The 14,481-nt window shown below is 43.0% G+C and overlaps 1 protein-coding gene across 1 annotated transcript in view; it reads left to right on the top strand.

Annotated features, from left to right (window-relative positions):
• Positions 1-14,481, top strand: part of FA2H (fatty acid 2-hydroxylase) — a 756,208-nt gene that overhangs the window by 607,102 nt on the left and 134,625 nt on the right. The gene's annotated exons all lie outside the window — the stretch shown is intronic.

Below are 14,481 nucleotides of genomic sequence, written 5' to 3'. Positions count from 1 at the left end.
ATTGCTAGATTGTCCACAAAGTTGTTGCAGTATGACTTTGAGGTCTCTTATTTGCCTGGTAACAAAAATGGTAGGGAGGATTTCTTCTCAAGATATCCTGTTGCTGAAAATGACTCTGGTATTGAGGTAGACGAGGACCAAGATAATTGCTTCTTTGCCTCCATTGATTTATCTGACGTGTTCCATCAGTGAGGAGGAGTGGATGAACGAACTTGACAAAGACGCTGTTCTGGGCCATGTTGTGAAGTGTATGAGCTGTGGTTGATTTTAGGAGAATAACGTACCGTTTGCTCTCCAAATGTTTGTGAAAGTGGCTCTTGAGCTTTCTGTTGAGGACGGATTTTTTTTTTTTTGTCCTCAAATATGCCACCAAGGTTCTTTATACGCAATCGATCGGCTTACAAGCAATATGCTGACACAGTTCATACCAACTGGGAGGGATAGTCATGGAACCGGGCCTCGTCCCACAGCAATAGAGCTTGATAAACCAGCGAACACCATACCGTAACCTCAGAAATTCAGCCAGGGTGGTACCCAATGCCGAAAAGGGATCAGAAAAACCGCTTATACCAAGCAGTGGGATAGATGGCTTAATCATTGGACCTGGGGGAAAAAAAAAAACAAAAAAAAAAACCCCAGAGTCTCACTGATCCCATTTAAGAAGGTGCCAAAATGATCTTTTGTCTGGGTTCCCGGCTCTTGCCAAATCAAGCTTTGAAACATGCAGGGCAGAGGCGTACCAATCATTGATAGAGGGAGGTAAGGATCCTTCCACTTTCTGCATATCTCCCTTCTAGCCAGTAGTATAGCGTAGAATACTAGCTTCTTCGCCGAGCTGGAGACCCCCTCTAAGATTCAGAAAATCACCAACTGGGGATGAGCAGTTATTTTGGAGTCTATTGAAGACGACAGGATCTTACAGATGGCTTCCCAAAACTGAAACAGAAGGGGGCATTCATAAAACATGTGGATGTCAGAGGCTGCTAGGAGACCACATCTAGCACACGCAACCATATTCCCCTGAGTAAATTTAGAAAGGCGAAGGGGGGAATAATATGCTCTGTGGATAGTAAAGATGTGGTTCCTACGCAACCACGCCGGTTTCACCACATCCCACAGCAGTCTACAAGATGTTCTCCATATCTCATGCAAATCAGTATTGCTTATGTCAGCCCCCCAGAGTTCATGTGGAAGCTTAAATACTCCGTCCATCTCATCCAAAATCAAATTGTACCAGGACGAGATCTCCTTCTTAGCAGGGGGTCTATCAATTAACAGAGTAATAAGGGTACTGTAACCACCTACTGGAAATTTATTTTTTCGAACGGGCTGTGCAGAATAGGAACGAGACCAGCTGGACATCTGCAGATTGAGGACGGATTTTGATGTGTGGAGGTAGATTGGTTCCTCCTGAAAAGCTGAGGCCAAGGTTGGTTTTGGTTGCTCATGAGGGGTATTTGGGAAAAACAGTTACTAAACACAGATTGCGTGAGGTTTTCTGGTGGCCTTTATGGATAAGGCTGTAGATGCTTTTGTGGGTGAGTGTGTGGTGTCTTCCATTGCGGAGAAAAGCTTTAAAGTTAGAACACCGCCCCTACTTCTCATTGAGCTTCCGTCTAGGCCTTGGGAGAACGTTGATATTGATTTGGTGGGACCATTTAACCTTTTACCCCCCGGCTCTCGCTATGCTGTGGTTATTACTGACTACTATTCCAAGTGGCCACAGGTTCGGTTTTTAAATGATGCTAATTCCAAGAATGTCATTGCTTTCTTGAAAGACGTTTTTCGCTGTAAGGCTTCCCTACCACCATTGCGTCTGACAATGGTGTGTAGTTTGTCAGTAAGGAGCTCCAAGATTTCTTGGTCCAGGGTGGTATTTTCCGAGCTGCAGAAGTTTGCTTTACCACCCACAAACAAATGGTCTGGTGGAACGTATGATTTTGGGTGCTGAACAATTGTGTGCAATGGGCTATTGCAAGTAAGTCCGTTGTGCAGAACGTTGTGCGTTTCATGTTGTGGTTTTACCGCACCACTCCACATTCCTCTAACAAAGTCTCTCCTTTTGAATTATTGAGAGGAAGAAAGCTTGCTTCTAAAGTGTGTCCGGGTGGGTGAAGTTGAGTGCCATCAAGGGTGTGGATGAGATTGTCAGAGAGAATGTTGAAAAAGCACAGCAAGGTCAAACAAATTATTTTGATTCTCGGAAAAGGTCTGTCCCGGTGAAGGTTGCTGTGGGTGAGGTGGTACATATCAAGATCCCTGTTCATTGCAAAAAGGGGGATGTAACATACTATGATCTCATGGTTGTGGATAAGGTATGTGGGAATGTCTTTAGGGTCAACAACAAGAATTGGTGGAACGTCTCATGCGTTGTTAAAGGTAGTGGACAAATAAAGCCCAAGATATTGTGTGACCATTTGTCTGATACGCCAAATGGTTTGGGTTCTGATTTACTAAATTTTAATGGTTCTAATTTGCTTATGCATGTTTCCACTGAGCCGTGCAGAAGCAATCGCCTACGCTTAGTTCCTGTGAGGTTTCGTAGTTCCTTGGAAGCTCACGTCGTTCTGTTCTTGTGAAGTTTCGCTTGTTTCTGGGAAGCTCTTTTCTCTTGTTCCTTTCATTCCTGCCTTCTGTTCTTTACTTCGTCTTCTTTTCCTGCTGTGGCCCTCTTGTTGTCTTGCCTCTCCTTGTTTCTTTCCCCTCTTTCCCAGTTTCCTTTTTGCTGTTTTGTTTTCTATTCTTGTTATTTTGTTTCTCCTGCAAACTCTTTCGTTTTATGTTTTAAAAAAATCATCAAAAGGAGGAGGATAACGTAGTGGTGTATGGTTACGTTATAGTCTTTGTGGAATACCCTCAGCTCTGTATTCTCTTTTGCATGTGTGCATTCCACTGTGACTTTAGAATACTGCTGAGAGTGATCTGTAATTGTCATTTGGTTTCTGCCTTGCTCGTGTGTCGTTGCTGTGCAGTCCCTGCTTATGAATAAAATCTTCGCTTCACTTACCTGTTAATTGTAGTGCGTCCTTACCACAGTCCGTCCCTAGAGCTAGGTATAGAATTTACCAGTGTAGATGCTGGGGTTCATATGGCTTTGCTACTTGGGTCCCCTCGATTCTACTCCAAGCTACACCAACAATGAAGAATGTCACCCATGCATCAACACTCACCGAAGACTCAACAGGTTACAATATATTCCTTTGTGAAGCCATAACAATCCCATGCCACTCCAGAGGGAGGATAGGGCTGCAGCAACGCAGTGATAGCACCATTGCAGTTAAGACCACAAGACTCCAGTTAGATTTCCTTATGAGCTGATTCAATTAACTTTTCAAGGTCCTTGGCAAGATATTTAAAGAGGGTCGAGATAAGTTGTCCGCCAGCATCAGTAGAAAATATAGAGATTTGCTCTCTGACTTGCAAAGTATTTAAAATTGGGTTAACTCTAACAAATAATTAGTATAGCGCATGTCCAACAACAAATAGAGTGTAACAACCTCCATTGTTACATCAGCAGCACAGACTCAACAGCTGCTTGATAAATATGAGAATCTGGAAAATATGGCCTGCAGAAACAATGTCAGGATCTGAAATCTAGACAGAGAGGGAGGAGACCTACAAGAATGTGTATCTGCTCTCATCCACTTGGTTTACAAAGTGGATATCTAATTTCATACCAGTATAGAGAGACTCCACAGATTTGGAAGGGGGGGTCTACCTTTTGTCTAAAAAAACAACGTCCAGTAAGGCAGTAGTGGTTAAGTTTCACTGCACTGGTTAGCACTCCGTCAACTTACTTGACCCAAGTGCTCATTATCTGAGGTCCTACTGGCAATGAAACTCCATATAATCTACAAATGAACAAATACAACAAATAAAGGAGCTCTCAAAAACATGTGCAGGTTTAGTTCCCTTGAAGGGAAATTCCCAACAGCTCAACAAAAATGTCAAGAGTGACAGTGGAAAATTAAGCAGCAGGTGTCAGCAACCCAAAGCCGCTAATGGCAGGACCAAAGGAAGGTTCAGTCAGACAAAAGGAAATAAGATTCGTCTGGATCTATCCTCTGTGAGCTGGACATGGTGGTTATAGGGTCTCAAGAGGGGAAAAGGCATCTGCTCTCGAACGTGAAGATGGGAGCATCTGTCTCCAGAAGTGGATGGGAGCAATCTGGAATCTGCTAATTCAGGAAAGCACAATTAAAAAATAAGATTCAGCAAATTACAACACATCCCACAGTTCCCAAGAGATGGGAATCAATCAAACTTCAGCAACTCGTCGATGAGCTGTCGCCCCCTTCTCATGCGTTACACTAAGGAGACACAGCTGCACAGCCTTCATTAGATTTGTTTTGGTGAAACTAACACAGTGACTACTTTTAGATCAACAAAGGTACTGTAGCTCAGCTTCTCAAACGAGAGAAAGAATTTGATCACACATGGCGGTCAAGGGCACATTTGAAAATGTAATCTGAATTATGTTAGCTGAGGTCTACATCAACTATGGCTAACTTAACGTGAACACTCTCTAACAAAATGTAACTATTACCATAATAATTACTATGACCTATCTGAACGTAAAGTCACATATCGATATGAGCAAGCAATGATTATATATGATGTGCGTTAGCAATTTGTCAAATGAAAATGAAAAATAGTGAGAAGGCGTCACCAGCAGCAGTGCACTCGCAGCCTTCAGCACAGATCCTGGAAAAAAGCCCAGGGGACCCACACTCGTCACGCATCTAGCCATGTGGGATCTCAAGGCTAGACATTTCAGATCAGACGAAAAAACATAACACTATCAAGTGTGTAACCTGTAATGAAATTAATTCATCAACTGCACCAATTACAGTTCAGTTTGTGCACAGATCGACAGACTAGGGACTACATGATATCTTTGAACTTGGGTCCCAAAGGACTAACGTCACACTTTTTAAAATTTACAAATCACATTGAAGGAGTTTTCTGGAAAAAGTTAAACGTATTTAATTTGTCCACATACTTGCTTCGAGTGGAGGAAGTTTTTGATGGGAAAATACTAGCATGACAGTATATTTTGTTTTTGCTCTATACACAGGTCTACAAAGTGAGTGTTGGCATGCAAGTGATGTTACAGTTCGAACATCAATTTGCTGAGGCAAACTCACAGGCAGTGGGGATTTTCCTGCACTGTAAATTTCTGATGTCAGAATTTGTGTCACTTCCGTGGAAAATTGTCATAGTCTGACTGCAAGATCCTGTTGTGAAATCAGTCTCCCATCTTTGTTCAATGATGTTGTAGTCTGAACAATTGTTCTTCGGGTGATGTCTCGGTGAGAGTCTACCTTTCCAGAGCGCACCGTTGCACTTTTTTCACTATTTACAAGGAAATCGCGGAGGATGACCTAATTGTAAAGTTGGCTTTTAACTAAATATTCAGTTTCAACAAATATTTAAAATTCCCATCACAGGATAAAACACAAATATTACCATGATCTATTAAAGGGGTTTACAGCGCTACACAATATGACCCTCATTTAAAAAAACTAAAGTTGACCGGAATGACAATCATGAGACCTATGTGGGCAGCATATCCTCCTCAGATCAAGCAGATATTGGCTTCAACTGGAACTTCGGAACGTTGTCACCATCATCGAAGGTGGTGACATACCCTGAGAATGCTTAGGGATTTAGGACACAAATCTGGAATAATATAAGTAATTTCCACTTTTCGGGAAATTCATGTCATTGGCATCACCTCACTAGCAACACATTGGAATGCCCTCAAGACATTAACGCAGAGCAACATCATTGCGGTGAAAGCCTTCAGAAAGCGTGAGAGCAGCTAGCAGAAGTAAAACTAAAGCAGGAGCTGGAAGCTTTAGAGCTCCAAAATAAGCAACAAAAATCTCTGAAGCGATTACTTGCAATAAATAGCAATTAAGATCAACCCCATGTCTTACACAAGAGACAAAGCTAAATGTTCTCTTCTAAGGGTTGTGCAAGAAGTTTAATGAAAGTGGCAAAAAAAGATGAAATTGTTAGCACATATACTTAAATCCCAAGTAAACAAGAGGTTTGTCAGAGACGTTCAGCATACTAAAGGAAGGATTGTGTGCACTAAAACAAAAAGATCTTGGCCTTCCAGAACTTTTATGAATCCCTATGTACCAGAGGACCCAAGACTTTAAACAAAATTAGGTCATACCTACTTGCAGCCCGGTTACTAGAGCTAACATTCGACTAACCTGATGAAATGGGAAGCTTAATTATGGAGAATTAGGTTAGAGCAATTAAAGGAATGTGCCTCAAAAAGGCTCTACGACCAGATGGCTATGCCATAAACTTTTAAAAGACTTTTGGGAACCGTTTGCACTAGTACTAGCAGAACTTTTTAATAGAAGTAAGTGTTGCACAAACCATGCCAGAAGCTGACATAACCTTAATCCCTGAACTGGAAAAGTACCCTTATAATACACCCCCATTATCATCTCATAACATCGATTAATGCTGATGCCAAAATCTTTACTAAAATTCTGGTGATGGATTGAATAAGTTTCTCCAATATTTGGTAGAAATGGACCAATCAGACTTTATCACATGGTGACAAAAACATTATACCTTTAGCAGGATCATTCATCCTCTATGAAAAGTTCACTGTGACCACTTACCCACGATTCTTTTAGCTGTAGACACGAGAAAGGCATTTGACCTGGTTAGTTGGTCCTTTCTCTATGAAGTAATTTTTAAAATGGCATTAGAGTGACGTTGATTGGATTTAGGCTATATACAAGGACTCCAAAAGTAGAATATTACTCAATGCTGGCTCCTTCAGGAGTCAGGACGATCATACTTGAAGCTTTTGAAGAGACATCTGGGTTTACAGTAAAGCATGCAAAACTGGAGATTCATAGTCTTCCGTTTAGCTCTAATGATGCGCAGAAGCTGAGTAAAGCTACACTTATCACTGGGTTAAAATAAAATACATGAATGCTAACTGACTCGCTGGAAACCCTTCTAAGTACCAACTGGCCAAGGCTTATAGAGGAGTTCAAACATGACCTGATGCAATGGAAGGTTTTTTATGTTCTTTGGCTCAGCTTTTAAATGTAGGCAAAATGAACAATTTACCACATCTATCTATTTAATGCATGCCAATTGACACCCCCCATATTGTTCTAGTACACTTTCAACCACTACCTATTGTATGTGTCCAGGGAGAGAGGAAGGTAATGGTCACTATAGAGATCCTTATGGCCCAAACTCAATACGGTGGGTTAGGCTGTCCTATGATACTAAGTCTCTCATTTGAAACTACCAGGGAATTAGCTAGCCTAAAATCTGATAAGTAGTGCATCCTGATGGACTGGGCCACCATGGCAGGTAAAACACTCTGAGACTTATTGTGATTACCCTAACCAGGTAACCCCTGCAATCTCTACCTTAGGTGTGTGACCCCAAAACATTTATTGATACTAAGTAGTAAACATCTAGGAAGGGAATCACTTTGTACCCATCACCTCTCATGCCTCTACAATTCAATTCTCAATTTTCACCTGGATAAAGGCATTGTTAATAGCTTTGCACAGTGCAAGGAGGACTATAAGCATGATGAGACTTAAATATTTGGTTACTTTCAGTTCTGCCACTGGGTAATGAACCCTGTCATTAAAAAGGCGATGACCGGAAAGCTGACCCCTTGCGAAAGGTTCATGCCTAGGAGCGAAGGGCTTAATCTCCACTTTGCATCGTCTTCTTAACATTCAACCTTCAGGTCTGAAATGGAAATATCAACTTTAGTAGAAAAAATAAGATAATTACAAATGGGCAAGGGGAGTGGGAAGACCTATGGAAACAGTTCCCCCAAAACTGTGAAGGCATTCAGTATAGGGAATCCCATCTTTAGCTGATGACTCAATGGTAGCTCACACCTCTTAGGCTCAAATGTATATATCCAAACCAGATATAGAAAATGGCACCTTTATGCAAATATGTTGCCACTTGGGCTAACTACTAAATGTTTGCGGGGGGGAAACAGCCATCGAAGGCGATGGTTCTTCAATGATACAGTAAAATCTGCAGGACTCTGGGGATGGAAATGCTGTTGTACACTCTTAAGTCTGCCATACAACAAATTTAGGAAGATCTCGGGCCATTCCAGGATCACCTCTCAAAGACAGACATTGTCCATATCTGTTTGCAAAGAAGCAGGACATTGGATCTTTACTGTTGACTCCAGATGGTCTACCTCAAAACACAAACCTCAAGTGGATGTAGAAGGTGTAGACATGAGAGATCATTGTGAAACTAGCGGAAGATGTGACAAAAGATGGAAAAACAGAAAGAGAGAAGGGTTGGAGAGACCCAGACCTGCAGAGCTGGGAGGGTAAAGGGTGCAGCACAGCGCATTTTTGTGTTTCCCCTTGTCAAGATTTTGTCTTGAAATGGCCCTGCAGGATAGAGGTCTCACCCTCTTGCTTATTCTCACCCCGAGTAGAGATAATAACTTCCCAAGGATTAGATGTGGTCCCACCTGTCAGATCTAAGGTACCTTGGTGAAGAGGTGTGCACGCTATTACCAAAATATCAGTAGTCACTTCTGAGATACTGTACTTTGCAGAGGCTACACTTTAGTGTCAATGTATCTCTGTTCTAACCTGCGCTATACATTGGTTTCTGTACAGAGACATTCACAGGCCTCTCTCGATGCCCCTCCATATTGACGTTGATCCAGCGGGTTACCAGCCTCAGGTACTCAAACACCATATACTCACCTGGGCCCATACACACACACACGTTCACATAGGTTAGTAAATACCGCTGGGGGTCAATTTTTATAAATGCTTTTATGAGATTAGTTACCTGTCATTTCTAACTAATCTTTCACTGATCAAAACGTTCTTTCCTTTGGTCAATGAGCCTATTAGTTGGAACTAGTTGATGGTGAAATTACATTAGAATTATATTCCTTATATATTGAAATAACCACAAACTTGGGAAAAGTTAAATTCATGTGAGCCAAAGGCAAAATTACAGTACGAACTCCGTTTCTCCTAGGAAGGAAAAGTCAATAAATTCAATAATCAGTCATTTATATCAGTGAAGTTTCACAATGACAGTACTCAGAAAGGAGAGGATAGAGAGAGCAGTACAATGACATACTACACAGAAGTATATTTACCTAGAATGGTGTGGAAACCAACCCCTTGGCCAAGGAGCTGGAAGGGTCCCCTGGGAAAGATCTTGTGACAAAGGCCTCAAAGACAGATTTCAGGACAGGATTCTAGACAGGATTACCTCTTCTAGATCCGACGCCTGCGTCGCACCCCTCTCTGACACTATCTTCCTCCTCGATTCTTCCGCAATCTTCTTCTAATTAATTGTCTTCTTTTCCTCCTCGATTCTTCCTCCATCTTCTAATTAATTGGCTTAAATTCTAAGTCTGCAATAGGATTCTTCTTCAGCATTCGCTTGTTACTCCAACAGCATCCCGGTCTCTCAGCATCTCAGCATCACGAGCTCTGCAGCCTTCCAGTCTCTCTGCTCTAACTAATTAGCTAAACTACCTCAGTTATACTTTTCTAATGGCATGTACCACCCCTTAATGTTTCAATCTCATGAAACTCCTATTTCTGATTGGACAGGCAATGGGGGGTATGATCATCACACCATGCTAAGTTTTAATACATTTCTTTGGTTCTTTGTTTAATGTTCCCGCCCCTTAATTCGTATTCATAGACTTTATTTCCCACCCGTATTTACATCTTTTTCACACAAAAAGTATACATATAACATTTGTACTCTTCAATATTCAGGATGTCCAGCAGGTTCCCAGGACATATTGCAAAGACGTCCTTGTACGGGATTCAAGAACAACATCATGGCTTCTGGCTTGTTATTACTGCGTGGGGGGTCACGTGTGGTACAGGCTTCAGTTTCGCTCTTAGGCTCAAATACGAACTAGTAGAGAGATCAAAAAGAAACATATTAATTTCAAAATAAAATGATTTCACTGTATACCACCTATCTCTACTCTAATCCAATTTACTTATAAAGGCTCTCCCCGCATTAGCACTTAGTAAATAGCTTGTTTCAGTTTCAGCAAAGCAGATGCTTAGCATGTGAGCTTTCAAGCGGCCATTTTAGATGCCTTTGCGCAGAAATTTCCCTCCAAGCCACAGAACGTCATCCTGCGTAGATGCAGTTGACGCATGCGCAGTACAATTTCTCGCGTTAGCAGCCATTTTAGGTTTCACTCAGGTTACTTGTTAGTAAGACACGTAAGCAAACTTCATCTTGCTAAAATATGAAATGTGGTGCATATTAATTATATGATACACATTTAGTATGCGTTATGAGCTATATGAGAGGTTTGCTTCCGAGCAAGTCTCTTAACTTTTATAGTCCTTGCTCAATCAACATGTACCATGCATTGATATTCCAATATGGAGGCACTTACAAGGCTTCCACAAGGCACTGCTACCCAAGAGACTAAACTTCTGAAAAGCTCTGAAGTGCTCTTCTATCAAATTTCTATCCCAGTACTCAGACAACCAGAGAGCAGGTGCAAAGCTTCACCATGAACTACCATTCAAGTAATGAAACCTCTCCCAGGCTGCCAGAAACACTCTGTAGGCACTGGTATCCCAGTACTTAACACCAAGAGAGCTCTGACTTTTCAGCTCTTTAGAGATTTGCACAATGCACCACTTTCTAAGCTAGATGCCTTATTTGAAATTTTTTTAGCTTGCAGGTCAGTTCCTACTGTCTGTCATCTTCTGTTCTATAAGTGCGTCTATTTTCCTGTCATTATTTCATCCTTTCAATCTCTCTTTTTGCCTCTTTTTCATTGGATGTGGCACTAGCATAACAGTTATAGTGGGCTTTGTGTCAGCCCATTGCTTGCAAGTAGTTGACCTTTTTTTAATCTCATTTGCTTGACTCTTGTTCAATGGCTTTCCTTCCTCTTCCTGTGTTTGTCCATCCCCTGCAGCATGTCTTCTTTCCCATCCTTTTTATTGAATGACTTGTAGCCTTCCAATGCTTGCATTAAGGGAATTATTTTTATTACAGCACTCCATGGGAGTGCAGCAGTTTTCTTGTTTTCTCCCTTATATGCTGCTCCGCTGTCAAATTCCTGCCCCTGTGCTTTCTATGGTACTGCCCACCTCCCCCAGCTTAATCGTTGCACCACGTTTCTCCATTGCTCCGCTGCCTACCACTCCAGCATTGACTACTTAACTGGTTATAGGTAAGCCTATGTTTCTATAGGAAAAGCGTTTTTTGACTTACCTACATCTTTGGTGCTGTTTAACGAATCCTCACAAAATGTTCCAAAAAAGTGCCCCGGTGATTCTTGTTGCACATTGCAAGTTCCGGGATGATCCGTTAAGCGGGAGCCTAGAAAAAGGGAGGGTTCAAAAAGAGTGTTTTTCCAATGTTAATTTCCATGGAGATTTTAGACACAAATAGAGCCTTAACCGCTGGATGGAATTAGACCAAATTTGGCAGAAAGGTAGTTCTTGGTCCAGAAAAAACCCTTTGTGTTATTTCATGTAAATCCGTTGAGTAGTTTTTGACTTGTTAAAAGAAATCCACATTTGGGATGTGGATCCGCCAGGCCCCATGCTCTAATCTGATTGGCTGCCAACACTTCAACCAGGAAGTGTTGGCAGCCACCATGGGACCCGTCTTCAGCCGAGTCCTACAAAAAACGTTTAAAAAAAGAAAAGGTGGCTGGGTAGGAATACCCTGACTCCTTAGCTCTGGTCATGGGGTCCCAGAAGGACCCTGCCAGGGCATAAAAGCATTTATTTTTTTATTTTTTCCGCAGCAACCAGACGGAGCGGCAAATCCATGGCAAAGATAAAAAAAAAAAAACGGGGGCCCGTGCTTGTTTCGAATAGAGCCGCTAGGTGAGTCAGGTCCCGGGGGCATTGTTTAAAAAAAGGAAGGGGTTCACCGGGCCCCTCCCTCCTGAGCCTCTTGGAGCTCTATAAGCCCCAGGGACCACCACCTCCCTGGGGCAATCAAACATTACCCAAACCCTGGGGACCACCACCTGTTGTTACTGTTGTTACTGTTGTGTTACTTAGCGGGGCTAAGTAACACAAAATGGGGGGGCCCATAGACCCCCAAGGACCCGGGGACCACCATCTCAAGTGACCAAATATTTTTGAAAGAATGGGAGAGGAGGCATGTGGCCCCCCACCCGGACCACAAAGGGCCCCGGGGACCACCACCTCCCTGTGGCCAGAACTAAAAAGTAAAGGAGGGGGCCGCGCAGCACCCCTCCTTGAGCTATTAATGGCCCTGGGGACTGCTACCCCCAAGGGCTGGCTCCTGCTATGTCTCGGGGTACCCACCCCAGGACATAGTTGTTTGCTTTTGTTTGGTGGGAGCTTTGACTGCTCCCACCAAGGTAAAGCAAGCACCCTGGCTCCTGTGGGCGGGATCTGTCAAAGTACTCCCACCCGCTGGAAGCAGAGGTTTCATCTCTTTCTTTGCCTGTAGGCATGTGGACAGGGAAAGAGAGTAAACAATTGCTCCTGCACGAAGGGAGCTGCCTTTTTTGGCATCTCCCTCTATACAGCAGCAATGCTAGCTCCCGCAGGAGGTGGGGTGCCGGCTGGGACCACGGGGCCGGGGCCTTGAGGCTCCCACTGTGGTCCTATCGTGCCCACTTGGTGCCCATGGTACCCAGGTGGCATGGCCGGGCCCCGGGGGATGGGGTTCAGGGGCCGAAATCTGCCCAGAGAGGGGGGGGGGCCAAGCAGCCCCTCTCCCCTGTTAAAAAATAATATATTTTAAGTCCTGGCCCCAGGAGATGGGGTCCCTGGGGCCGAAATCAGCCCAGGGAGAGGGTCCGCGCATCCCACTCCCCCCATTAGGTGTGTTTTCTCGGCAATTCCATATTGATAAACAATCTGAAATCCTTCATGGAGGTGACTGCATCGTTGATCTATTGGAGCGCAATCTGTATGTGACTGTGACCAGTGGGTTCTTTATTGTCCTGTCCTGGTGAAAGCAGTGTCTATGGTTCTCCCTTTAAATTGCTAGGAGTATGCAAATGTGGAAATCACTTGGTTGCTTCTCTGTTTGGCCCCACCCACCTTAGTAGTATCCAATGGTCTTACTTCCTTTTGCCAGGATGATGGAGAGCTTAACAAGGGGCCTCCCTAGCGTGTTACCAGTTTAGCTGGGTGAGGAGTTCTTAAGGCCAAGGAATAGGAGAACGTTTCCACCAAACAAGAAAGCACTTACTTCATGTATTTAAGAGGAAGGAGTTTTGTTTAGTGGCGATTTATGCCTTTGTAGTTTCACTGTTTTCTCTATAAGAGGATTCATTTACCACATATTTCTGGATAAAGACGCGCCAAGAACAATCATTTTGACAAAACTCACTCAAGGTCACTGGTGATATTTCCTTGTGCTCCATTACAGGGATGTAGTGTAGAATACGTACTGGACATTTGCCAAAGGAGGTAGAAAGAACTCCACTTGGGAAGATATTTTATGCAAAAATGTCAACTCTTGTTGGATAATAGGGCAGGTGTGGTTCTTTTGTGGCCCAGTCACTCACACAGCTACTGACATACCCACACAGGCACTTACACGCCCACTCACAGATGCACTCAGACACTCATGGCCCACTCACACACCCATTGAGACACTCACACCCTCTCTCACACACCCACTGAAGCACTCACTCACACACTCTTTTTCAAAGGTTATAGGTCACAGTTAGCAAATAACATTTTAAAAAAAATAGAAAGTCACTGAAAAAATAAAGATTACAGGGACGTTCTAGTTAGGAAATAGAATTTAAGAAACCTAAGAAATTCACTAAAAAAATCAAAGGCTACAGGGACATCATAATTAGTCTCAAATTTCACTCATACAAAACCAGTGAAATTCTGCAGTTATAGTTACCTGAGCTAACTATAACATACGACCCCCGCAATGCACCACTTAAGACCTCACATATTACATCACTCATGACATGGTCGGTGATATTACTGATGACATCTCAAATGACATCACTGATGACATCATCCACACAACCACTCACACACCCACTCACACCCCATACAAGCACTCACACACCCACTCACTGCTCCTTAGAGCCACTCACAGATCCACTTACTCATACAGCCACTCACACAGCCACTTACTCATCCATATAGCCACCCATGCACTCACCCACTCACTCACCAATACAGCACCCACTCACTCACCAATACAGCAACTCACACATCCAGTCATTTAGACATAGACATTTACACACCTACTCATACACCCATACAGCCACTCACACACCTACCCAGTCACCCATACAGTCAGTCATAGCCACTCACTCACTCATACAGTTACCCCCACAACCACTCAATTACTCATACAGATACATCTTTTTTTTTGGTAGAGTTTTGTATAGCGCTAACTAGACCCGGGGAATTGAGTATCAGAGAGTACAGATGGACACATTCATTTTTTATTTTTTTT

This window comes from Triturus cristatus, chromosome 12 (assembly GCF_964204655.1).
Source record: "Triturus cristatus chromosome 12, aTriCri1.1, whole genome shotgun sequence".
NCBI classification, from domain to species: Eukaryota; Metazoa; Chordata; class Amphibia; order Caudata; family Salamandridae; genus Triturus; species Triturus cristatus.
This window is presented reverse-complemented; position numbering and strand designations above follow the sequence as displayed.